The sequence below is a fragment of the Neofelis nebulosa genome, chromosome 18 (genome assembly GCF_028018385.1).
Source record: "Neofelis nebulosa isolate mNeoNeb1 chromosome 18, mNeoNeb1.pri, whole genome shotgun sequence".
NCBI classification, from domain to species: Eukaryota; Metazoa; Chordata; class Mammalia; order Carnivora; family Felidae; genus Neofelis; species Neofelis nebulosa.
In genome coordinates, this window is record NC_080799.1 from 5879724 (window position 1) to 5906462 (window position 26739).

At 54.9% G+C, this 26739-nt stretch overlaps 1 long non-coding RNA gene across 2 annotated transcripts; it reads left to right on the forward strand.

The window, feature by feature from the left end:
* Positions 1-2528: 2528 nt before the first annotated feature.
* Positions 2529-13086, forward strand: LOC131500953 (uncharacterized). Of its 2 annotated transcripts, XR_009256548.1 has the most exons (3): positions 2529-2774; positions 6208-6437; positions 6592-7038. It is a non-coding gene; the product is annotated as an uncharacterized LOC131500953 (long non-coding RNA). The 2 variants fall into 2 exon arrangements; XR_009256547.1 differs by lacking the exons at positions 6208-6437; positions 6592-7038 and adding an exon at positions 11447-13086.
* The last annotated feature ends 13653 nt before the right edge of the window (positions 13087-26739 follow it).

Consider the following 26739-nt stretch of genomic DNA (forward strand, 5'->3'; position numbering starts at 1 on the left):
CATGCCAGGTACCCTAAGGGCCCTGGGCACTCAGGCCTCCCCACCTCCTGGTTTCTGGGCACATCTCCAGGCTCCTTCTTTGGCTGTGTCATCTTTGCACCCAGAGCCCCGCTCTATACCTCTCTGAAAACTCTGGGAAATTGTTCCCCATCTCGAAGCTGTATTCGTGTCCTGTAGCTTCTGTAACAAAGTGTCGCAAACTGGGGGGCGAGCGGGCTTATAAAAGCGGAACTGCATCCTCTCACAGGTCTAGAGACTAGAAGTCCAAAGTCAAGGTACCAGCAGGGTTGGTTCCTTCTGGCAGCTCTGAGGGAGAATACATTCCAGGTCTCTGGCTTCCGGAGGTTGCTGGCAATCCTTGGTATTCCTTGAAGGAGCATCACTTCAGGTCCTGGCTCTTTTCTCCCACATGCCTGTGTCTTCTCTTGTTTCTTATAAGGACACTTGTCATTGCATTTAGGGCTCACTCTGTTAATCCAGGATGCTCTCATCTCGAGATCCTTCACTTAGTTACATCTGCAAAGATCCCTTTTCTAAAGAAGGTCATATTCCCAGGTTATGGCGGAGAGGGGGGCGGTTAAAACTTAGGTATATCTTTTGGGGGCCACAATTCACTCCACAATTTCTGCATTTCCTTGATTCTAAGATTCTGTTTCCTCCCATATTTTAATGTTCCTGAAATCTGCATGTATCTCACGACCAGTGATCATCTCTGATGCAGTATTTTGCCCCCTGCCCCAAGCTGTTATTAAATCAGTGGTGGTTGTATCTTCTTATCTACAATGACTTGATGAGGAGAAGGTAGGTAGTTCAAGGCTCTGGTCAAAGGAACCCACAGGGCTTCCAGGCTGGTGACTCTTCTTACTGGAGACTAGCCCTGTCCCCTCTCCCTCTGCCACCTGCTAGCAAACATGGGGCACCCAGGTTGAGTCTCAGAGGGCTCCGGACCAGACCTCTCCTTTGGCGAGGCCAGCCTAGCTTTCTCACCACCACTGGAGGGCTGTGGTTCTGTGACCTACACCCCACAACTGCAGCTCTCCAGGCCCAGAGAGGAGAGGATCAGCCTCTCCTTTGTTCATATCCAACCTTTCTCACCCCCCCGGGGCTCATTCCTGATCCTTTGAATGTCAGCTATAAATGTTACCTCTTCAAAGAGGACCACTCCGTCCCAGGCAGTGCCCCTTCCCTCACCCCTCTTCCCAGGCAGTGCCCCTTCCCTCACCCCTTTTCATCCCACCCAGCATACACACACAGCTAATCCCTCTTGATCATGACGGTGGTAATCATTTTGTTACTTTTTTTCTTTATTTTGATCAGTCTTCCCCCCTAGACTCTCTAGCTCCATGATGGCAGTGCCCAAAACCCACTCATTCACTCTGATTTCCACATTTCCAACTGGCCACCCAAAGCACCTGGCAAGCAGTGAAGGAACAAATGAACACGTGAATGAAGAATGAATGAAGGAGTGGGTGAATGACTTCAATCCACAAAACACCCCCAGGAGAGATTTTTACAGCCCAAGACACTGAGCTCAGCAAGTTACGTCCGATGCAGGGAACACACAGGCAATAAGTGAGGCTCCAAAGTCCTTTATTAGCAACAGACAAGTGTCATTAGATACAGTTTGCTGTCAAGTCAGAGCTGGCCCCTGGTGCACAGAGGGTCCCCATCAGGAGCAGCTCAGGCTGGGCGCCCTGGCACTCAGCCCTGCTCCTCAGGGTCCAGCCTGGGGATCCTACAAAGGGAGGGGTAAGACCCCCAGCGTGAGAGTCTCCTCGCAGACCTCCCCCTGCAGGGAGCAGGACTGACCCAGGACCCCCAGTGCTGTGCTCTGGGACATGCTGCTCCCAGCTGGTGACTGAGGACTCCAGGCCTCCCCAACAGCCTTGCCAAGACCCTACGATGCTCCACCCCACAGCCCCTCCCTCATTCTTGCCTTCCCTCAGTGTTCACCCTACATCGTGGGCTTAGGGGACCCCAGTTTTTCCCACAAGTGTTTCTCCTAATAAAATTCTAACACGGGTCTTAGCACCCAATCTCGGGGGTGCAGAGGGAGTCCTATCTGCTTGTGAGGGGACCTGTAGGGATGAAGCTCCAAAACAGTCACTCTCCTGGGCAGTGGGGGCAAAGAAGGGGGTCCCCAGCTGGAGCCCCATGAGGCTACCAATGTGCTGGCAATTGGGTTGCGGGCACTGAAAGGGAGAAGCTTGAACTCGAGCAGTTTCGACTGCAGGCATTCCAACTCAAACCGGCAGAAGCGAAAAATGAAAGGCTCATGTATTAACCGAAAATCAGGGGAGGTCTCCCTCCCGACCAGGAGGGTGCAGGGTTCCGGCCTGCGGGGCGACTTCCCCCGCGCGCGGTCGTCCAAACGCCAACTTCCGGCTCAGCCAGTCTACCGGAAAGCCCACATGGAACCCTGTTTCTGATTGGCTCAGCTTGGGTCACATGCCCAACGTTGACCAATCACTTTGGCCAGGGAAATCAAGTGTTCTGATTGGCTAGGCCTGGACACTTGTCCGGGGCCTTGGCCCAGGGAGAAAAGCGCTGTTCCGCGTGGGAACGTGTGGAACGTTTACAGCTACTGTAAGAGGGGAGCTGAAGGGTGACCATCAAGGGCAGCGTGTGCCCCACCTCGGGAAGCTGGGCAGAGAGGAGCCCCGGGGCCCACAGGGGCATCCTTTACCCAAAGTCCGGGCTCACCCAGGAACAGGACCAGAGACATTCCCGTACATCCCAGAACTTTCCGGGGCCTCATCGGTCTTATCTCCAAGGTCAGTGGGAAAACTGAAAGTGACGAGGATTGGCGTGGGGCAGACTGCTGCGGAGACAGGCTTGGTCTTGAGGAAACGGGACAGGTGTGTGAGGTCAGCTTTAAGAAGGAAAGGAAAGAGGCTGAGCCCAGGGTCTGGGCAGCAAGGGGAGGGAGGGGGTGGCCAGGAGTTTGAGCCAAGAACTCCCAGAGTGCATGCTTTGTGCACAAATGTCCACCGAGAAGATCCTGTGAAGCAAGTAAATAAATAAACAAGGAACAGAGGTCTGGCCAGCCAGGTTAATCTTGATAAATGGGTCTGTACCCTCAGTCCCTTTTCCCCTCGGAATCCACAACCACCTTTGATGCCTTTCACAGCTGGGCCCAGATATTTCTTGGTTTGGGACAATAGGGCATTTGGATTTTTTTTAATGGCAGAATCTGGAAGCTAATTAGGCCATTACTCTTCAAAGATTTAATTTGCTTTGATGGGCCCATCTATAATCATATTTCCAAACAGCTTCTATTTAATTACTGCACAAAATGAATGAGGTCCTTGAGCAATTTGTGTCTGATAAACTCACCTCCTGTTTTAGTTCCAGAGACAAAGACAAGGGGGGGGGAACAGATGGAGGGGGTGGGGGTAGGGGCTGACACCTCATGTGGCCATTGTCTCCCCACCTCGCGCCCGCCCCCGCCCCACCAGGAGAAGTGTTGTAGGGATCTTGTCTCAGAGCACTGATACCACAGCAGGAAGGACGCCGGTGGGAAAGGTGAGGCCCCACTTCCCTCTGGAAGGGGATCATCAGAGGTCCGGGGATAGAAGTCCCAAGAGGGCAGGGATTTTATCTAGCTTCTTTATATATATAAAGTTCATTTATTTATTTTGAGAGAGACCGTGTGTGTGTGCGTGTGTGCATGAGGGGGCGGGGCAGAGAAAGAGGGAGAGAGAATCTCAAGCAGGCTCCGTCCGCACTGTCAGCACAGAGCCCAACTCCATACTCGGTCTCACAAACCGTGAGATCATAATCTGAGCTGAAGTCAGGAGTTGGGCGCTCAACCAACTGAGCCACCCAGGCGCCCCATCGTCTGGCTTCTTTACTGCCATAGCCCAGTGCCTGCACAGGGCTGGACAGCAAGAGGTGCTCGTAACTTAGCTCACCGCTAAGTGGGTGCATTGGGTGGACTTGACTGAAGTCTGTGTTCTTACTCCCTAAAGGGTGGGACAAAGGTGTTCACTGCCATGCTGATCACCTGATCAGCTAAGGAGTCTGTCATGTAGCCACCAGGGCACCCGTTGTCAAACCACCCAGCCTTCATTCTCCCTTTTTCTGGGGATGGCACCCTCAGTTGGTTATGAGAGACCTCCTTTCTCCCTATCCCCTGTCTTCGTGGGTATTATAAGTCGAGTGGTCTCCCCCTCCCTAAATTGGTATGTTGAAGTCCTAACCCCCAGTACTTGAGCATGTGACCTTATTTGGGAATAGAGTCATTACAGATGTCATCAGTTAGGGTGAGGTCATACTGGAGTAGCTGGGCCCTTAATCCAATAAGGCTGGTGTCCCTGTAAAAGGGGTAAAATCAGACAGAGACACACAAACTCAGAGAGGCCACCACATAAAGACTAGAGTGATATTACCACAAGGCAGGAAACCACCAGAAGCTGGGAGGGAGGCCGGGAATGGGCCTCCCCCAGTGCTTGCAGAGGGAAGATGGTCCTGCCGATGCCCTGTATATCAGCCTCCAGAACTATGATACAGTACATTTATGGTGTGTAGGTCACTCAGTTTGTGGTATTCAAAACATTTTTTTCTAAGTTTATTTAGAGAGAGAGAGAGAGAGTGAGTGGGCAGGAGAGGGGCAGAGAGAGAGAATCTCAAGCAGGTCCCACGCTGTCAGCACAGAGCCCGATGCAGGGCTTGGACTCACAGACCACGAGATCATGACCTGAGCTGAGACCGGGAGTCTGAGGCTTAACCAACTGAGCCACCCAGGCTCCCCTGTGGTATTTTTTTTAAGTGAGCTCTACATCCAATATGAGACTCGTGCTCTCAACCCTGAGATCAAGAGGCACATGTTCTAATGACTGAGCCAGCCAGGTGCCCCAGTTTGTCATATTTTTAATGGCAGCCATCATGGACTAATACTGTGGGAGCATCAGTCACAACACCCCTACTTGCTCTGGCCCTGATGCCGATGTGATGCCACGTCCCTGAAATTCGAATCCCATAGTTATGGTGAGGCCTGCCATATTCCACCCACCAGCTGATTTTCCTGGGGGAACCCCCCTCCGGCTTCCCTTTCAACTCTCAGCTGCCTCAAGCCCCCTAATAGTGAGTGAGGCTTACGGTATTCGGAACGTTTTTCTGTTGCTGGCAATCAGATGTTCCTGACTGATGCCAGAGCTACAGAGCTGCAAGGCAGATCCCCGGGCAGGAAGGGAACATCGGGGTTGCTCAGCATGGAATCACCCACTCCTTCCTGCCCCAACCACACACATCGTTCAGCTAATCTGTATCATGTGTTTGGTTCAGGGATGCTGCCGTGAATAAGGCAGCAGGAAGAGAGATGATTAAATAAGCAATTATAGTTCATCTGGGTGGGTGTTCTGACAGGGCTCTCTGGGTGCACAGATGAGGGGCACGTAACTCGGGGTGGGTAGGGTGGCTGGTTGCTAATGAGGAGGGAGCAGTGATGCCAGGGGAAGGAGAGAATGGAGCTAGGGTGACCAGCTGTCCTGGTTCGCTGGGACTGTCCCAGTTTAGCATTGAAAGCCCTGAGACCTGGGAAGCCCCATGATATCAGGAAACCTGGAGTATTGGTTCCCCCCAAGATGGGGCACCCAGGGGGTTGTGAGTGGCTGGAGCAGAGAATGTAGGACAAAGGACAGAAATTGAGAAGGGACAGGATCGTCAGGAGGCTTGCTGTCCATGGAGGAAGGTACGGATCTTAGCAAAAAGAAAGGGATAATCTAGGGACGCCTTATGCCAGAGCAGGACGTGCCAAGATCTGTGACTTTTCCAAGGGGCTCCTCTGGCTGCTGTGTGAAGAATGGAGTGTGGGGGTTTATGGGGGCAGACAGACCACCCTCGCACAGGTGCGCTGCGGGCAGGGCCCCGGGTGGCCATGGAGGTGATTCAGGCAGTGATTCTAAGCCTTTTTGGGGAGAGTGGTGGCAACAGACCCACTGTGAGACCCTGATGGGAGTCCTGGATGCTCTTCCCCACGGGATGCACGTGGCTATATGCACTCACGTGCTCTTTCTCTCTCTCTCTCTCTCTCACACACACACACACACACACACACCGTTGCAAATAGTTTTGGGGATTTTACAGATGCCTAAGACCCACCATGGAGCCAAGATTCTGAACCCTCCATTAGAGCTCTGGGTGGTCACATACTGTGTTGGCATTTGCCATTTCTTTGACAATCCTGTGTCACATCTCTCCTTCCAGTACCTGCCCCCCACCCTGAGGGCCAAAGACACTGGACAACCCCCCCCCCCGCAACTCTCCTCCCCCGCTCAGCAGGAGCAGAGGAAGACCACTAGGCTCATCCATCTGGCTCCTGGTTCTCATCAGCCCCAGGCTATGGGACAGTGCCTTATCTCGGGCTTCTGTCGTGACGGGCCCTCTCCCAGGCTGTCACGGTGGTCTTTGCTTCCTTGGGCCTGCTGGTATAACAAGTAGGTGGTGGGCCCAGGGTTCGAACTTGGGTAGGTCTGACTCCCAGCACATTGCACTTCTGAATATCTCAGTGCCTGCAACGTATGTGTGTGCACTGTGTGTAAGATCAAGAGAGGGGAGGGGCATGCCCAGCACTCTCCTTTTTATTTGAAGATGATGTTACAGATGAAGGAACGGCCTGCACATGGCTGAAATACAAATGGGTAAGCAATTTTGTTCCACTCCAAACTCCACGGACGAAATCGTGCCTGATGCATTATGACGGATTCTTGGGGGCAACGCAGCAGAAGTGCTCTGTCTTCTCCAAGGGGAAGTCCCAGTCTTTGACTTTACCACCCAGCATCCCGGCCCCCAGGAAAGAAAGCACATACCAGGCATACACGTGATGATGCTGTCTCCAGGAAGCAGGAACCACTAGGAAAACAAATAATAAATAACACAATTCAAGAAGGAAGAGCATTTCCCTGCCTTCTCTTTAACCCATGGGGACAGTGATACTGATGGGGTTTTAAGGTCTCTGGGAAGGAGACACATGTTTGGAGCTCCTGGGGAGGTAGGTATTGATGGGATGTTGGTATAGGCTACAGGCGCCCGTTGCTTGTCACTAGGGGGGTGGGGGGGGTCTGAAAATGGATGTGAACTATAAATTCCACCAGTAGAAACTTCCTAAGGTAGGACTTTAAAGCACTTGGAATTTTCACAGCCAGCAGCCAGAGGTCTGGCCTTGGTCGACAAAGGGCTCAGTGTGGAGCAGACGGGCCCTGTCTGTGCTGTAACATTGCCACCATCTCCGGTTCAGACCCACACACCGAGATGAGACACGGCTGTTCTGGCCCCGTCCCTTAGCCTTTAAGCCACGCCACTGGCCACCATCAAGTGCCCGAGACTTTCCAGGGACCCTCTGGCTCGCGCTTCGCTGACCTAAGCAATGCTGTTGGCTCAGACCCTGGCCCGGCTGCCCGGCTCTCGTTCTTGCCGCCTACAGTTCATGAATTGGGAAACAAAGGCATCGATTCAGCCCACGTGGTCACCGAGGACACAGTGTTTCAGGGCGTAGTTGGAGGAGAAACAACTTCAGCCACAGGTCGCGGTGGAGGGAGACCCCAGCCAAGGCGGGTACTGCCTGTCCAGCCTGGAACGATCCCAGGAAAGAAACTGACTCTGCTGGATCCACTGGCTCGGGGGGCTCTGCCAGGCTGTCCCGGGCAAGGGTCTGACCTCACCAGACCTTTTACTCCCTGCTGTTCACGCCACCCACCTCCCTGGGCTGTTGTGGGGGGTTAAAAGATAGATTCTTTGGGGGCACCTGGGGCTGCTGACAGCTTGGAGCCTGGAGCCTGCTTCAGATTCTGTGTCTCCCTCTCTCTGTGCCCCTCTTCCACTTATGCTCTGTCTCTGTCTCTCAAAAATGAATAAACGTTAAAAAAAAAAAAAAAAAAAAGATATATTCTTTAACTCAGGTCACCATAACAGAATACCACAGACTTGAGAGGCTTGAAGAACAGAGATCTATTCTGTCACAGCCTGGAGGCCGGAAGTCCAAGATCAAGGTGTCAAGAGGATTGGTTCCTGCTGAGGCCTCTCTCAGTGGCTTATAGACAAACGTCTTCTCCCTTTGTCCTCATATGGTCTCTGTGTGTCTGTGTCCTGATCTCATCTTACAAGGACACCAACCAGAATGGATTAGAGCCCACCTTAATGACTCTGTTTTAACTTAATCACCTCTTTAAAGACCCTGTCTTTGGGGCACCTGGGTGGCTCAATAGACTCAGCTTCTGACTTCCGCTCGGGTCATGATCTCACGGTTTGTGGGTTTAAGCCCCACATCAGGTTTTATGCTGACAGTACGGAGCCTGCTTGGGATTTTCTCTCTCCCTCTCTCTCTCTCTGCTCCTCTGCCACTTGTGTGCACGTCCTCTCTCTCTCTCTCAAAATAAATAAATTAAAAAAATAAATAAATAAAGACCCTGTCTTCAAATACAGTCACATTCTGAGGTCCTGGGGGGTTAGGGCCTTGACATACAAATTTGGGGTGGGGGGGGTGCATAATTCAGTCCATATCAAATGAAATGCTACATAGAGACTGCTGGACACGTTGAAGGTGTTTGGTAAGCAGGAGGAGGCATGATTCCCATCCTTAGGGCAGCTGAGAAGGCAGACAGAGACAGAGTATAGGAAACACTGCAGAGTTCTGGCATCTTTCCTCAGTCTGCCCTTCTGTCCACCAGGAAGCCGTCCTGGGCTTCATAGTTAATTCTTCCAGAGAGGAGGTAGTTCAGCGTGTGGCCTTGTGCAAACCTGGATCTCCCTAGAGCTTCTGATGATGGACTCATGGGGCCTTGCGGCAGGAATCCCAGGCCTGCTCCCCTACGGCCAGTGCCGATCATGGGATGTCAGCGGAACCTCCGGCCCGTGACGGGGTCATGGTGTCACGACCTACCTCTGTGCTCCTTCCCGTGTTTGAGTCCACTGGGTCATGGGGCAGGGAGGCAACCCAATTTCTGCCCCTCTGACTTTCTTTTTCCTGACCTGAACCTGTTGGCAAGATTTCCTCCCTGCATGCCCCCAGAGCACCTCAGGATTGTTTAGCCAGGAATGACCTGGCCCCAAAAGCAGCGGGCAGGCTCTTGGCTCCATTCAGGGCCCAGCAGCCCGAGAGAAGGGTCAGAAGAGGGAGGTTTCCTTACAAAGCAAGAAGATTTCATAGCATCTCCTGGCCGTCTCTCTGGTGGCCTCCCCTTCTCCCCACAGATTTAAAAATCTGGCCAAGCCCAAGACAGGCTTTTCTAAGCTGGTTGTGTCAAAAGGGGGGTCCTCTTGGTCTGCACTGGCCCATCTTCCCACCACACATGGATGTCCTTTCTTCCCTGAAACTTTGACACATCATATCCATTGGAAGATAGTTTCCAAAACCGTCAGCAAATTGGTGATAATCTTCTGCACCAAAAATACAACTAAGGCTCTTGTTTTGTTTTTTTACATTTAAAAGTTGGATTGCAGTAGACCTCCCCCCTGGAGGCCTGTGTGTATGGAAACAATTGTTTCGAGTCCAGACGGTTTGACTTGATGCATTTTACAGGGGCGCGGTAGCCAGTGTCTGTTCATTATGCACAGAGCCGAGTTCTTGCCCCGACTAAACCACACTTTGAGTAACGGAATTTCTGCTTTTTCCTGGCCTGCCTGGTGGATCTCAAAAGCTATAGGCGGCATTTGGGGTGAAGCTTCAGGACCCGGATTGCACAGAATGGAGCAAAGGCCACCCTCCTCCTCCAAATCTCTCCTTCCCCGAATCATGAGATTTCTCCCGAGGAGCATTCGTGTCATGTTGCCTACCCATCAAAGCTCCTTTCTTCTTTCCCTTGGAAATCTGATGAGATCAAAGTGTCAGCTTTCACCAGCAACAGCCTGAAGGAAGTGAGAAGGCAGATGGGCCTCGCCCACCTCCGCGGCCCGAGCCATGCTGCCAACGCCTTTTGAAGGAAATGCTAGACTTTTCCCCCATGCACCTGGCTCCCCTGCAGATTCATAAATGGCAGTGCCTACAGGAAGTGGATGGGCTCCTCAAAGAATTCAAAATAGAGCTACCATATGATGCAGTAATTCCACTTCTGGGTATTTACCCAAAACACTTGAAAGCAGGGTCTCAAAGAGAAATTTTTTACACCCGTATGCATAGCAACATCATTCACAAGAGCCAAAAGGTGGGAGCCACCCACACGTCCATCACCAGATGAGTGGATAAACAGAATGTGGTCCATCCGCGCGATGGAATAGTATTCAGCCTTAAAAAGGAAGGCGATGCGGTCATGTGCCACAACATGGGTGAACCTTGAGGACGTTGTGCTGTGAAATAAGCCAGTTACAGAAAGGCAGATTCTGCATGATTCCACTTACATGAGGTCCCTGGAGGAGTCAAATGTAGACGGAAGTAGACAGAAGCCAGCAGTTTATGCTCTGGCTCCCACTGTCATTGGCCACAGGGCTGTTCTCTTGGTGCTCAGCACATGCGGATCTGTCCCACCCAAGTGTGAACCAAGAGCAAGCCCACGCAGAGCTGGAGGTACTCAGGCCCAGCTGCCCCCCACGTGACATGCACTGTGTGGCATGAGGTTTCAAGGGGTCCCCACTACACTGGCTCCCACCTCGGTTATGTGTGCAGTGAAGGTTCTGATGTTGCGTGTGTGGGACGGCAGGATGGGTGGGGGAACCTGTGAAGGTGGCAGTCCCCCAGTCGTGGCTAAGTGGGAAAGGGAGATCGGTAGGAGTAAGTAGGAGAGCGTGGGCCTGGAAACCAGCAAGCCTGGGTTCACATCCAGCATCCACATCCACGAGATGCATCAGGACATGGCTTCGAGCCTTATCTAAAAATAAAAAATCCTGCCAGATGGGGAGTATGGTGGGAAGCCCTGTGAGATTTCACAGGGGTCTGGGGAGTGTGGGCTACCCTGGTGACTCACTTCTAAAAACAAATAGAACATGGCAAAAGTTATGAACTGTCACTTCCAAGATTAGGATACAAAAGGACTGTGACTTCAACCTTGCTTGTCAACTTTTGTCTCTCCCCTCCCTCCAAGGGAATTGAGCCACCATCTTGTAAACTAACTTCTGGAGGGACCTCATGGCAAGGAACAGGGGGCAGCTCCTGGTCAACAGCCAGGAAGGAACTGAGGCCCTCAGAGAACTGAATCCTGCCAACAGCCAAGTGACTGGATGTGGAAGTGGACCCACCCCAGTTGAGCCTTTAGATGGGACCATAGCCCCAGTCAACACCTTGATTACAGCGAGAGGTTATCAGCTGAACTCTCCCAGCTAGCTGTGCTCAGATTCCTCACCCACAGAAAAACATGAAATAAAAAATGTGTGTTGTTTTAAACCACTGCTCTTGGGGCAATTTGTTACAAAGCAGTAGACAGCTAATAGAGGGGGTACAGGGTTTGGTATGCAGTATTCTTACAGATACTGGTTCGTTTCTTTTTCTCTCTTCCTACCACAAATCTCTCTTTCGTAGCTCTGCCAGCCTGCCATGCTCATGCACCCAGAGGGAGATCTGCACCAACCCCTCAGAACAATAGCTTGCTGAGTGACCCTGAATCATCTGGAGCAGGTCACATTGTGCCAGCCTGTGTAAGACTGGGTGAGTAATGGCATTGTGAAAGTTTTCCCTGAAAAAGAAGTGAAATCATACTAAAAATAATAATCATGAAAAGTCAAGCCACTTAGTCAAAAAGAAAGAACTAGAATGCACCTCAGAGAACTTGAGTCTACCTCCTCACCTGGCAAGTAGAGAAACTGAGGCCTGGAGAGTAGGAAGGTTGTTTGAAGAGCAGAACCGGTAGTTAATCATGGAAAAGCAACGCTTAACTGGGTGTTTCTTGGTGAACTAGAACAGATTGTCTGTGATTGGGCCAAACTCAAGACGTGATTCTTGGGGAAGCAAAACCGGGCCTCAGGGCACCGCGGGCCTGCCGGACATGAGTGCCTGAGATGAGAGGGTCCTTGGGAGTGTAAAGGGGCACCATTTGCTTGAGCTCAAGAGGACAGCCACCCATGTATGAGTGGGCTGGAGGGGACATGAGTGAAGGAAGGGGCTTCTGTGTTTGGAAAGCCAGAGGCTCCTAGACTCCTACAAACACCTGCAAAAGAGGGTGCCGCCGTGGGGAGGGAGGTGAGATGACCATCGGAAGTGCTTCCTGGGTCCCCTGGGCCTGGCTGGCCCTCAGGACACAGGTGAGCTCTTGGTCTGTCTCCATCTGGGTGCAGCCACCCATGTGCACAGGTCACTGAGGTCCTGGCCAGCTCCGGGAGGCTTCCCCCAGGACCAGGACCCATCCTGGGGAGCATAGGGGGTCCAGGGATGGCTCCAAACTAAAGCTGCTTGGGACAAAGTGGGGATGAGGTCTGGGTACCAATAGCTCTCCAGCACCTCCAGGTGACGCCTGAGCTCCTCGCCTCTGAACTTGTTCTGCCTTCGCCTTGCCTCCCACCCCCCGCTGTAACGTAACACGCAGTGGTCCCACCGCTGGATAAACAGAACGGCACCTCCTCCCAAAGGTGAACGTGGGATCACCACACAACCCAGCGCTTCCACCCTGCATATATACCCGGAAGGGCTGAGCGAGGACTTGAAGAAATACTTGATTTTAGCGCTGTTAACTCTCAGTTACTCACACAAGCCTACAAGAGAAAGCAACCAGATTTCCATCAGCGGACCAGTGGACCAACAGAAGATGGTCTATCACATAGAATAGAATGTTATTCAGCCTGAAAAGGGAAGGAAACTCGGACACGTGTCACAACAAGATGAACCTTGAGGACACAGCTTGGTGGAACGAGCCAATCACAGAAAGACAAAGGTTGTCTGATTGCACTTGTATGAGGTCCCTAGAGCTGTCAGTACAGAGAGAAAGTGGATGGGGGGTGCTCAGGGCTGAGGGGGAGGGGAATGGAGGGTTAGAGTTTAATGGGTGCAGAGGTTCATTTTGGGGAAGATGGAGAAGTTCTGGAGATGGATAGTGGTGAGGAGAGCACAACGGTGTGAACGTGCTTAATGCCACTGACCTGTGCGCCTAAAAATGGTGAAAATGGTCTATTTTATGTGTGTCGTACCACAGGAAAAGTGAATACATTAAACAACTCGGTAGTGGTGAAGGGGCTTTGCTCTCTCCAGAGTGAGCAAGATCATCTACTGAGCACCCCCTCTGTGTCCGGGCAGACCCAGAACCGGTGGTCTCAGGGGTCCTCATGCTGAGGCAGCCCACCCTGGGGTCTGGAAAAAGACCCACTTTGAATCCCAATAGACCACCAGACAGACATAGCCCTGGGCACCCATCGCACGAGATTACGTCCGGAGCTACAGGCCCTAGGGAGACATCAAGGCCGATGCCACACAGGAGGGCCAGATTGCTGTACCCATCCTTTGTGTCCAGCTGTGTCAGAGGCCGGCGGAGGTGTGAGCCATGCAGACTAGACACTGCACATGTAGGGACAGAGGTGGGCAGGGCAGGGGATGCTGGCTTCAGGTTGAGGGCCATGAGGGAAGGACAGGGCAGCTCTGTGTCCGTCAAGCCTTTGTAAGGCTGTGAGCTGCGGCTCAAGCCTATCTCTCCCTGACCCTGGTCCTCTGTCTCCCCTGTACGAGAGTCGGATGGTCCTTAAGGGCTGTCCCAGGACAGCAGCCGGCTGCAGTTCCCTTTGAGGGATGAACGTGTCCTACACGAGGGATGAACGTGTCCTACGCGTGGGATGAACGTGTCCTACGCGTGTAGAGCATCACAGCTGGAGCAGTGTAGCAGACACCCGTGCTGTTGCCTGGCCGGTGGTTCCTAGTGACCTGGAGAGCTCATCAAATTAGAAGTGCCCCATCTTGCCCCCTGAGAGTCAGCACTGGGGGCGGTGGACTCTGATGATTCGGACCTACCACCCCAACACTTCTGAGCCTGGGGGGCCCCCACCATTCACTTCACAGATGAGACCCAGGGAGAGATGAAAATGGCACCAAGATAGGTTTTCTGAAAACGAATAACCCAAAAGAGGTGGCTCGTATTCCTTTCATTTCTTGGGATCCAACTGGACAAGGCCAGGCAGGAGGTGGAGGAGGGGAGCCTCTCTGTCCTCTGTATCATCTTTGTTGCCATGACAACAGCAGCCATGCTTTCTGGAGTGTTCCAGGTGCTGATGCTATACAGGGGCTTTCTAATACCTCCAGACACTCTCTCAAGGTAGTTGCTACTCTCCCCACTTTATGGATGAGAAAATCGAGGTTCAGAGCGGTTGGCAGACTGGCTCAGGGTCCCCCAGCAGAGGTAAGGCCAGGATTTGAACCTGAACTAATCCCCTTACATCACACAGCCTCTGAGGTCCAGAACTGAAGTGACACCCTGAGCATGGGGGATGACCGGAGCTGAGGAGCACCCCTGTCCCCTCGTGATTGTGGCAGGTCCCCAGGGCCAGATTCTCAGCACTGGGCTCAGCAAATGCTGCTGGTTGGAAAGCCCAGGAGCCGCCCCTGCCCCAGAAGCCAGCTCTGGGGGAACTCACAGGGCTGCACCGTCCAGCCAACTGGACGGCAGGCCAGCAGCGAGCGTGTCCTCTTCCCAGCGAGCGGCGGCAGCAACATTCCCGAGAGCCCGAGCAGTGGGTGCATTCCCTCAGCTGCCCCTGCACGTCTGCATTCCCTGTCCCTGCCCCCCCAGAGGGTCAGTTGTACCCACAGTGTCGGCCAGTTTCCAACCCCGTCGGGGAGGCGCTAATAGCTCACAGCGGGCACGGGCTCAGTTTGAATCAGGTTGCTGTTGATGTTGTTATTTGGGGAGAAATGTTCACTTCCAGCCCCCACGCTGTACAAACAGACCGGGGCTCATATCCAGGACTGAATGCCAACCAATTCCAGAGGGGTGGCGGGAATGACCTCCACTGCCATGCCGGGATCAGGGGGCAGGCTCTAGCCTGATGGGGGACTCCAGGGATGGGCTGGTGGGAGCTGTATCAGGGCCAGGGGCAGGGGGTTTAGTGGGAGAGGTGCGGACAGGCAGACTTGGCCAGGGGCAAGATTTGGAAACTGCAGCAGCCGGCCTGGGGTCCAGGCTTGCCTCCCTGTGCCACCAGGCCCAGGATGTGAGTCCCTTGGGGCCACAGGCCAGGCAGCGCCAGCCCTGGAGGGCAAGACCGGCATGCAAGTTCAGCTTGCCCTGAGCACCAGCCACAGGCTCCGGGGCCAGGGGCCAATGGTGAGAGAGGACAAGGTCCTTTTGTGCCTCCTGCAAGGATGGCATTCTTCCCCCCAGTTCTCCCCTCCAGGCCTCTCCAGGACTCACGCTCAGGCCCTCCCCTCCACGTCCAGGTCGTGCCTTGGCGTGCGGACATCTGTGTGCATCGTGGTCCTGGGAGCAGGGACTGTCTAGTGCGTGCCTCCTGGACACACAGCTGGACTGTGCTTCCCAGCCCCCCACCCCCTGGGAGCCTGGCTCATCAAACCCTTCTCCCCTCCCTCCTTCCCTGGATCCCAGGCCCCCCACCCCGGGGAGAGTGGGGCCATTTGCTGGAAGGAGCCTGGGCCCCTGCATGACCGTGTGGAGCTGAGCAGCCACAGAGCCCACGTCGGGCTCAGGTGTGAGAGACAAGTAGATGTCTACTGTGGGAAGTCACTGAGCTGTGCTGTGGTGTGTGTGTGTGTGTGTGTGTGTGTGTGTTTTTAATGTTCAGTTTGAGAGAGAGTATGAGAGCGAGCGAGTGAGGAAGAGGCAGAGAGGGAGACAGAATCCAAAGCAGGCTCCAAGCTCCAAGCTGTCAACACAGAACCTGACACGGGGCTCGAACCCACAAACCGTGAGATGCTGACCTGAGCCAAAGTCGGATGCTTAACCAACAGCCATCCAGGCGCCCGACATGCTGTGGCTTGTTAGCTTGCTGGAGCTTCCAGGGCTGGGACGAGGCAACCAGAACAAGGGCTACCCCGGGCAGTGGCAGCTTCCTGTGGCTTCTCAAGCAGCAGAGGCCTCAGCCCAGGAAGGAGAGGTGGTGGATGCGTCTTTAGGGGGGCCCCTGAGGACCCCCAGAACCACCAGCATCCTTAGTGGGGAGGGGGATGGGTCCCACAGTACGCATGAGGCGGGGGGGCCAGGGCTCTCTGCGAGCAAGCAGCCGCAGCCCCGGGGACCAGGAGGCTGAGAGGTAGTGTTCCCCCCCCTCAACCCCAAAGCCTTCCTCTGAATGCCTCAGAGAAAATGGCCACTTGGTCCCCTGTTGTCTGCGAAGATGTGGCAGAGTCTTGCATTGGGAGCCTGAGAAATCTGGATTTGAATTCCCTGCTCCACAACCAACTCACTCTGGACACGAACTCTTGACGTCTGCCTCCACATGGCTTTACTTGGCGTCTGTGTGCAAATGCATGCATCCGGGCCTCTTCTCTTTTAAGGACACCACTCACTGAGCCAGGAGTTAAATCACTGCCCTGTCGCAGTGGATGGGATTGGTGGCCCGGTGAACCACGGCCTTCTGGTGTTCATGCCCTCCCGTGGTCTTCCTCCCACTGGAGCCGACCCTGTGACTAGAATGTGCCACATCCGGGCCTGGCCTGCCAGAGGGCTGCCGGCCTCCACTGCTCCCCTCCTGGACCCTGCACCTTGGGGAGCTCTGTGCACCCATCTACCAAGTCCAGGTCCCCTCCAGGAAGATGAGCCGGAGAGGCAGGCTGTTGTACCCTGCGGAGCAGGGAGAAGCCCAGCGGCCTCACAGTCCCGTCGAGCCCCTGGATGACACCAGCCCAGCCTCTCTCTGGAGGCTTTCAGGGGGATCAGAAGAACTGCCCTGCTGAGCCCCGCCGGCCCACAGGACTGGGAGAGAGAACAGAATGGCTGTTGGGGAGCAGTCTGTTACTTGGCAGTGGAGAAATGCAGTTACAGGAATCACACTCCACCTCCTTTGGGACTGGAATCTGCAGAAAAATCCTTTGTGAAACCTCAGCGGGAAAGGACCCCAAGAAGCACGTGTTTGTGTGTCTACTGGGATCAAGGCTCTTTGGGGAGGCTCCCTTTTCCAACCATCTCTACTCTGCTGTCCTTTCTTTGATGTTGGAACTAAGAATTATGGAATTGTTGGAAGCAGTAGGGCCCAAAGAGATTCAAGCTTATGGGCCTCGGCATGATCCCATAGGTCGCCCTTCTGACGAAGGTCTCCAGGGACACCGGCCTGTGTCAGGACAATAAGCCTTCTCCAAGGAGGGCTAGCGCCCCCTCTGAGAGCCACAGTGTCACAGGGAAGCCACTGAGCCCAGTCACCCAGGTCCAGGGAGTGCAGCTAGAATGTGGAGGAGGAAGGGCCACAGGCAGGGACAGGGCTCACATCTGTGCTGAGGGGAAATGGTCCCTCCACACCCAGCAGGCACCTGCTCTCAGAGGGTCCTGCAGCTGGGTGGTCCAGCCCAGGCCTCTGTGTAGACGGGGCCCAAAGAGGGCAGGTGCTGCCAGCAAGGCACTGGCCTGGTCTGGCCTGCTCCTTGGTCCTGTCCCCATCCAGGGCTCCTTCTAAGTACCCACGTCCCTGCTCGGCAGAACAGTGGCCCTCTGGGGCACAGCGCTCCAGGCTGAATCCTGGGTGGGCAGAGAGAGAGAGAGGCAGGAGAGCCGCCCCCACACAGCATCCTGTCCCCTCTGGCTGCAAGCACAGCTGGACTCGGGCTGACTGGCTGTCACGATTGTCATCTGCCCTGGCAACAAGCCAAGGCTGTTACCGTGAGTGCCATTGCCATGGAAACCATGAGTCAGGGCCTCACTTAACAGAGCCAAACCTGCCAGGGGCTCTCGGGGCCTCTCGTCTGCCAACGGGAAAGGGGACACCAGCACGTAGCATCTCCTTGGGACTCATTAACAGGGCGGAGCGGGGGTGACAGGCAGGGGGCACGTGGGGAGGAAAGGAGAGGGAGAGAGGCAGGGGAAGATAGAGGAACCAATAGTCCCGGGACAGGCTTAGGGCCTACAAGCTCAGACCACAAAGACCAAGGGGTCTCTCCCAAGCGCCCAGATCTGCCACTTATCAAACCCAAGAGGCCAAACTCCCAGAGTCCAGAGCCCAGGGCTGGGCCCCACCATGATGACGAGTCGGGGTGCCTCCGGATCACAGGGTTGTCAGGCCCCCCAGCACAGCTGTCACTTCCAGGGGTGCAGGTGGGGGGGGTTGAGGACTTACCCAGGGCCACACAGTGGGCCCGTGTGGGGCCAGAAAGGCAAGAGGAGGAGAACCCGACCCCGTCCACATGAGCCTTTTCCAGCTCCTCATCGTCCCATGGTCAGGTGGCCTCGAGGCTGCTGGCTCTGGAGGTGGCAGTCCCCACACAGGTGTCCCCGTGGCCTGGGCCCAGCAGAGAGCAGCCCCAGCCCCCAGATCCACCCTGGGTGCCCGAGTTGTCATGGTAAGTCACCTGCCAGGTTCCCAGGCTGGCCCACACAAGCCTCATTGCCACATTCCTCTGCCTCATGGTCCAGAGTCTGACCCTTCCTGAGAATCCGGCAGACCCCGCCCCAGGGAGGCCCCAGCCGTCTCCAGACGCACAAGCCCACAGGTGAGCTGTAGGTGAGGACAGCCGTTACCTGCCCACCCAGGGCAGTGAGGTGACTTAACAAAGGCCACAGAACTCGCTTTGACCCAAGGACTTGGTGATGACAGAAAAGCGTCGGTGGCCACTCTGCCACGGAGCATGGGCCAGGTGGCTGAGCCGTTCATGGGAAGCCCTGATGTCCACGCTCACACATCTGATGCCAGGGAGGCTGTGGGGCTGGGAGCAGCCCCTTTCTCTCAGCCAAGGCCACGTGGCTCCTGAGCTCCAGGGTTGGGGAGGGGCCGGGGCAGAGGGCTGACCACCAAGGGGATACAACCATTCAGCTGGGAGGGAGGTGCTCTGGCCTTTTCTGCCGGTTTGCCGAGCGAGCAACAGAAAGTTAGATGAAATGTTCAAATTGCCGGGGAAGAAAATCAAGCATCGTATGCTGGCTCCCTGGGGATGGTTGTTACCACTGGTCCTCAGGCAGCAGAAAGCAGAACGAAGGGACATTGGAAAGCCGGCCAGAGGAAGAGCCATTTCTGACCTGACCACCCTTGTGGCTTTCGACAAGGGAGGAATGGATAGATCAGGGGCGTGTCTGTCAGGGCCCCTGTGGCCCTTCAGCTCAGCAGCCAGGGGATTGCTGGGGCCAGGAGGCCCTAGCATTCCAATGCGCTGGGGGGCGGGGCTGGATTCAAAGGCCCCTCCTCCCTTGTGCAACAGACACCTCATCCCGGGCTTGGGCCCCAGCCCCAGCTCCTCTCCCGAGTCAGGTAAGTGCGATTGGTGCAGAGCTATGAACGGGTGAGTATGTGAGCAGAAATCACACATCTCTGTCAAGGCCAGCACTTCTCACCTTTTTTCGCATTATCACCTTGCTAAAGAGACTTTTTAGACATCTTTTAAGTAATCGTCGCATCCCCCATGAAATTAAATCCCAGGGAATATGACTTTAGAGGTAGCACTGAGCTTTGGACCAGCACAAACTGTTGCAATAGCTTCGACTCGCTTGCGCCCTCCTCCCAAAGCAACTTTTAGGTCTTGGGGGTGCTGTCACCCCATGGACAATGTCTGGTCTAGTCGGCACATGGGTGTTGCATGTTGGGGAATGGCCACCATTCATCTGTCCAGCTGACATCCTGTGATGGGTCCCGGGACTCAGCACCAAGGCCAGAATCTCCCTACATCCTGTCCATGGGAAGTAGACTTGTGGGAGGCCGATGGAGAAGCCATTTCCAGATTGTTCACCGATGTGACACGCGTGTCCACTACCCAGGACCCTTTTCCAGTGCAGGAGGCAGCGGGAGCTGGACCTGGAAGGGGAGAGAGAGATGAGTTGTCCTGGCCGGTGTGCTGGGCCAGCCTGTTCTCGGCAGAGAACAGTTTTGTGGTGATCGAGCCACAGGACAGGACAGGACCGGACATGTGCCCCCCGCTCACATCTCTCTGAAGTCCCAGCTTTGTGACCGCACACTTGGCCTTCCTGCGAGGTTCTGTGACAGATGCCGCCAGCACTGCACCCGGATCCCCCCAGGCCACCGCGATTCCAGCTGGCAGCCTCCATGTCTCGTGGCCTGAGGACTTGCTCCTGCTCACGCAGCTGGCCAGAAGTCTCCAGGGCCCATCTTCAACCGGCGGCTGCTGGGCGCCCCGGTGCATCCGTACCCCCCGGGTGGGTAACTCCACAGTGCATGCTCCACACTGTCTCCCACGTCTTCCCAGAAGCTTTCAGCTTTCAGCTTCCCATTGTGCAAACCGGCTGCTTCACTTTTCATTGGCCGCCTTGCAATCCCTGCCTCGCAAAGGCCCCTGGGACGCCTCCCAGATAAATCACTAGCAGTTGACGCCTTGTCTCAGGGTGTGTTTCTAGAGGAGCCCAAACTGAGGCCCCCATCCTGCCTCATTCTGCAACATTCGTTTGCTGTCCACTGTCACCTGCTGCTTTGTGGCTCACACTCTGAGAGCCACGGCTGATTTTTGGTCACTATCTGCAGATGGCTGGACACAGCTCAGAGAATGGAGTGAGGGGAGGCTTGGCAGAGGAGGGGCCACTTGAATGAGGTCTTGAAGGATATATAGGAGTTTGTGGAGGAAAAAAAGCACGGGAATACCCCTACCCCCACCCCCATCATCGCCCTGAGCTATTTGCAGAAGGTGCCTGGACAACTGTGGGGTCCTGAAATGTGACGCTGTGTAGGTCTGACTGGTCATTCCTCGGCTCTGGAACCTGCAGTGGCTCCCCACGGCCCGTACCAGGTCCAAGCTTTTTGGCTTATCGTTTGAAGTCCTCTGTAAACTGGCCCCACCCTGCTTCCACGCTGTTACTCATGTCATTGCTGCCGCTGACTGCCCTCCTCAGTGAGCCCAACCTGGCAGAATTCTGTCTGTCCTTCTACGCCATCCAAACACCCTGCCCTCCAGGCAGCCATCGGTGGTGGCCTCAAAATAACAGCTCTCAGCTTTGTGCCCATAGAGCACGATTGCCAGGCTCTGGGGCACCTCCCAGCCCCAAACTAGGGTGAGTCACCGATCTGTGTCAAGCAGAAGCTATTCGAAGTCAGGACCCCTCACCTGGGCTCCCTCATATCCCCCCGTTCCAGCAGTAACGACCTAATGCGTCTGGACCATCTCAGAGGTCCCTTGCATCTCTGCTTTGACCTGGCATGGAGAACTCATCTCCCCCAACATGGGCTGATTCTGATGGACCGTACGGGGTTCCCATGCAGCGCCCCCGCCCCTGGGATGGATTTACAGTTTGGTTTATGGTTTATCAGGGAAAGAATGGAGCTCATCAGGAAGGCTGCCGCCCTCCCAAGTGCTTTTTAATTATGTGAAAGATGAGGGCCCCACTCTCTTAAGGGAGGAACCCGTCCTTCACCTCTTCCCCGCCCCCCCCAAATGTCACATTATCAGAGGCGGGGTCGGGGGAGGAGACCCTTGGAGCGGGCACAATCCAGGTGGCTCAGGATAGGGCTGATTCCCCTTGCCGATGAGCCTAAGGCCTGAATCAGAAGTTTTAACATATTCCTTAATTAGAGCCCGACCTTGTCCTCAGCTGCCCAGCAGAGTGGGCCCCCGATAAGACCAGGCAGTACTATTGTCTTCATGCTTATGAGGTGGGCCCACTGGAAGAGCGCATTCGAAATGAGATTACATCTTATACATGTTTAATGTACTGTTCTCGCCATTTAAAATGCGGCTCTATTAAAATAGCAGGGAGGGAAAATTGACTCTCGGAGCTGGGTGTGAGAGAATAGATCACTAGTGAAATGAATAATATATTAACAGAATAATGATGTTGCTTCTCATATTAATCGTATAAATCACAAGATTCTCAAGCTGTCAGCAGAAGTTTAAAAAAAAAAAAATAAATAAAGCTGACTTCCAGACGGAGAGTACTGAGCCCCGGAGGGTGTGGGAGCTGGGGTCACACTGGTTATGAAACGGGTTCTCCAGGCAGGGCTGCCAGGGACCGGGACTTGCCCTGGAGGCGACAGCGATGTTGTGGGGAGGCCACCACTCCATTCCAGCCAGCAGCCTTTACTGTGCCATCCAGATACAAGAAACATCAATGAGATGTGGCCCCCTGCCCACAGGCCAGGCCAGAGGGACAGGAATGCTTAGAGAAGGCTCCAACCTCGTCATACAAGCCAGGACAGAGACTCAGGCGACAGAGACTCAGGCGGTGGAGGGGGCCAAAGCCCCGCGTGCCCCACCCCCAGGGCCTGGCACCAGCCAGCCTCCAGTCCTGTCTGTAGGTCCAATACTACAGTCATTTGCTGAATGAGCGTCTGGTGACTCCGTAGGGTCCTCCCAGGGCTCTTGAAAGAGAGAAAGAAGGTGCTGTAGGGATGGGCGGGGCCGGGTGTGGGGTGCGGTGGGGGCCGTAAGGAGTGACTACAGTGGTCGTCGCCGTGCCAATGAATGCCACATGCACACATACATACATCTGCATGTAGCTCCACCGAAGGGAGGTTGGGGGGTGGGATGCACCAGAAATTGGGGCTGGGAGCATCCTAGGAAAATTCCTCCCATCCTCTCAGGAATGTTTGCCATCAGGACTCTCTGCCCCTTGTGTCCCTGTGGACCACGAGCACTGAGCTGGCTGCACTGACCTCTCATTGTTTGGAACATAGAGAAGAAAGCTACCTCCCCACCCCCCGCCAGCCTCACTCAACCCCGGGAGCAGAAATCCCGGGACTCACAGGCAGCCCCAGCCCTGCCAGCCTTGACACATGCCCCAGGTAATCAGCCACAGTCACTTCGTGTGAGCACTGGACTGGAACCCTCCAGGCCCTGTCTTGGCTCATGTCCACAGCCAGCACATGCTGTGCGTGGTTCCCTGCTTTACGGGTGAAAGAAATGAGGATCCCAGTAAGTAGGGTAAGTGCCCACAGCTGCCCAGCTGCTGAGTGGCAGGATCATTTGGGCTTTTGAGGGCATTTTCTACTCCTGCACCCACTAGTTTTGGGCTTAACCAGGTGACCCAAGCAATGGGATCCAAGCAGATGCTAGAAGAGCAAAGACACACAATGTGCCAGCCCTCTTCTGCTTCTGCCATTGCAGTGAGGAGCGCTTCCCCCTGCCCCACCCCCAGGAGCTACGGCCCCCTCATCCTGAGCCCCAACATGAACACAGGACAGACCCAGGCCCCACTTGCATACGGAGCAGAGCTGCCCTGCAGAGCCCAGCCAGGTTCCGGGGCCCGCAGCAGATTGTGGGCCCACGAGCATGAGCATAAGGGCTTACTATTGTGAGCCACAGAGCCCTGGGCTGGTTTATGACGAAGCATCTCTGTGGCCATTTCTGGCTGGGCCCCAAAGCCCAGGCTCACCAATGTGCTAAACCACCTCCCGCAGGGCTGTAGTGGGAGGGTAGAGGCTCACACAAACCCACTAACTTCCCAGCTTGCGTCCCACCGACAAGTCTGGAGAATTGTCTTTCTGCAGGAAATCCCCTGCCTGCCATGGCCATGGCCAGTGCAGGGTCCTCACCATGGACGTCTGAGTCAAGTCTCAGGTCTAAGCCGCCTTCCCCACTGGACTTATGGGGGCCTAGCAGCCATGTGTATCCATCAATGCAGGAGTATTAATAATCCTCAGAACTAACATTTCTGAGCCCTGATAGCGTCCACCCCTTTGCTGCACCATTTCTCATCATCCTCATGATCCATGAAGTGAGCTCCATCACTACCAGCTCCAGTTTTTGGAGGAGGAAAGTGAGACCCAGAGCACTTGCCCAGTGTCACGCAGCTAATAAACACAGAAGCTGTTTCTCCAACAGAAAGGGGCATATCTCCCTACGAAGAGTTCCCACACCCAATATCCCACTCAACCCAACATCTACTCCCAAATAGCCAAGACCTCCACTCCGGGCCCTGGGGGTGGACCACTGGGTCCCACCCGGTAATCAGTCTCATTTGCAGCCTCATCAGCCCTGGCTGACGGTGGAGGTGGGTGAGCATGTTGAGTCCAGCACGGCCAGCTAGGCCACGGGTGAGGCTGGACCAGGCAGAAAGGTGAGCCGATTTCAGTGGTGGTGCCCGGCCTGCTGGCTGGGGCCTCACCAGGTCTAGGGCACTGATGAACCTGTGGAAAAAGCGCCATCTCTGATTGCCTTCGTGGCCCTGTGCTGCTCTCTCAAGGCTGAGGGCTCAGAGGTGGGCAAAATTCGCCCTATGTTTCCCCACACAGACATTTTAGCAACCACCAGGATCCATCTTGCCTGAGAAATCATTGGCAGGGCATCACTAGTGGTCATCGAACGTGCTTGGGGACAGTGTCCCCCGGATGTCCACAGTGCTGACGAGCCTGGGCCTAGGGCTGCAGCCTTGCCCTCTAACGGCACCCACCTCCCTGGCTGGGGGTGGGGGGGGGGGCAGATGGGGGAGTTCCTGGAGGTGCTTGTGGAGAGCCTGGCAGGCCTAAGCTCTCAGCATAGCTGACTCACCAATGACTGTTGTCATTGGTGCAAAGCTGGACTCCCTTCTGTGCTGGGGGGCCCACCCCGTTCCCCTGGCAGGGACCGCATCTGAGCAGGGAGCTCTGCCCAGTGGGGCCAGCCTTGTCTGGGCAGATGCTGGAGGGGCAGAACTGGGGCTCAGCTGGCTGAGAGGCAAAAGCGTCTCCATGGCAACCAAACCCACGCCCCAGAGGGGGGTCACTGGCTTCACTTTTCCAGGCTACAGGAGGGCAGCCAAACCCACAAGCTGGAGAAACTGGGGCATAGACCAAAGGCTCTCACTGCACCAGATCACAAGCTCCCTAGGCCCCTGGGCAGCAGTGGAGCCGGGAAACTAGGCCAAAGCCCGGAAGTCCCATCTCCCCCTTGCTCCCGCGCTGGGAAGGCTCTTGAAGACGTCTCAGGCCTTGGTGGGGTGGCTGTGAGCTATGACACGGAAGGGAAGCTAGTATCGGGCTGTGGGACTGGAGAGCAGGCAAGGAATCCCGCGAGTTGTCGGGAGTGCCGTCTCCCTCCTCCGAAGGAGGAAGGATAGGAGCCCTTTACTCCTTGGTGGCTTTCTCTCCACGACGTCTTGAACGTCCACCTCTGCTAGCCAGGGATGACCGACCATCAGTGTCCCCAATGACATAGAACAGATCGCTGTGTACGTAGTTCTGCCTCCATGTAGGGAAATGGAAGGAAACCAGAACTCAGCAAGGACACCAGTGTCACTCGGCGAGGCAGGGCCAGAGTTGAAAGCAGACCCCAGCTGCCCTGACCTCCAGTGAAATCATCTAGGGAGATTTAAAAAATCCCAATGCCCAGGCCCTACCCGGGGCTGATGAAACCAGAATCTCTTGGCGTCAGCGGCACCGAGATTTTTGTCAGAGTCCAGGTCCCATCACCAGGCAGGGTCGACATGCCGCTGCTCGGTCACCCGCCTGCTCCCCAGCTGACTTCGTCCATAGGCTGTGAAGTCCTCTGCAGGGCTTGAAGCACTTTTAAAAGCAACGTGTGAACCTTCTCCCTGCAATCTTGTCTACATCATTCACTCCCTTGACAGACTACATCTTTATAGATGGTTACAAAGTCAAATTCAAATGATCCAAAGTTCTCAACAAGTGGAGACCATTCAACTTCCCTTCCTTCCCACAGCCTCTGCTGAGGCTCACACCCACTCACACGCAGACGCCTTCCTAGGGGGTTCATGTCTGTCCTCTGCACTGCCCCCCCCCCCCGCCCCAGGGCTCTTACCCATCCTGGGCACTGAGCACCTGCATCCACATCATCTGCCCCTCCCACCCTCGGTGTGGACTCCACGTCTAACTCACACCGTCGGTCCCTGACATGCTGTTCCTGGCCAGGTGGGTGAATATTGAGGTGCACCTATCATGATGGTGACTGTCAGGTGAACCTGAAAAATAAACATGAGATACGGAGATGTCCCCACTGACAGGTTTTTTTTTTTTTTTAATGCTTATTTATTTTTGAGAGAGAGACAGAGCATGAGCAGGGGAGGGGCAGAGAGAGAGGGAGACAGAATCTGAAGCAGGCTCCAGGCTCCAAGCTGACGGCACAGAGCCCGATGCAGGACTCGAACCCGTGGACCGCGAGATCATGACCTGAGCCAAAGTCAGACGCTTAACCAACAGAACCACCCAGGCACCCCGGGCCGCCCCCCTCTGCCGATAGTTGTGTTTCATTCTGACCTACCTTTCTGGAGGTCATTGTCAAAGAAGCAGCTTTGAAACTCCCTGCCTAGGAGGCAGCTCCTTTGGGAGAATTGAAGCCCGTGAACGTTGTACTCTGAAAAGCATGTAGCTACCTTTTGGTCATTTTAAGAAAAGTCTCCACTTTTTCCTTCATCCTAATTGACACAAAATCGTGAGGGTGGAGCCCTCCGAATGGGATTAGTGCTCTTATAAAAGAGACCACAAGTGGGCTCCCTCTCCCTTTCAGCCTTGTGTGAGGACACAAGGAGGAGATAGATATCCAGGAACCAGGAAGTGGGTTCTCACCAGACACCAAATCTGATGCCTTCATTTGGATTTCCAAGCCTCGGAAGTATAAGAAAGAAATTCCCCTTGTTTATAAGACCCCCCAGTCTGTGGTAGTTTGTTAGAGCAGCCCAAACAGACTGACATAATGGGTCTACAAAGCACACAACCACAGTGCCCCCCACCTCCAGACGCCATGTCAAGCACTCGTGGAGGACTCTGGCGATCGAAGGAAACCTGCTGCAAGGCCAGCTCAGCGAGGTCGGGCAGGAGAGCTGACAGGTCAAGGTCCTGATTGTAACTGGGCAGCTCCCCGGCTCCGGGGTC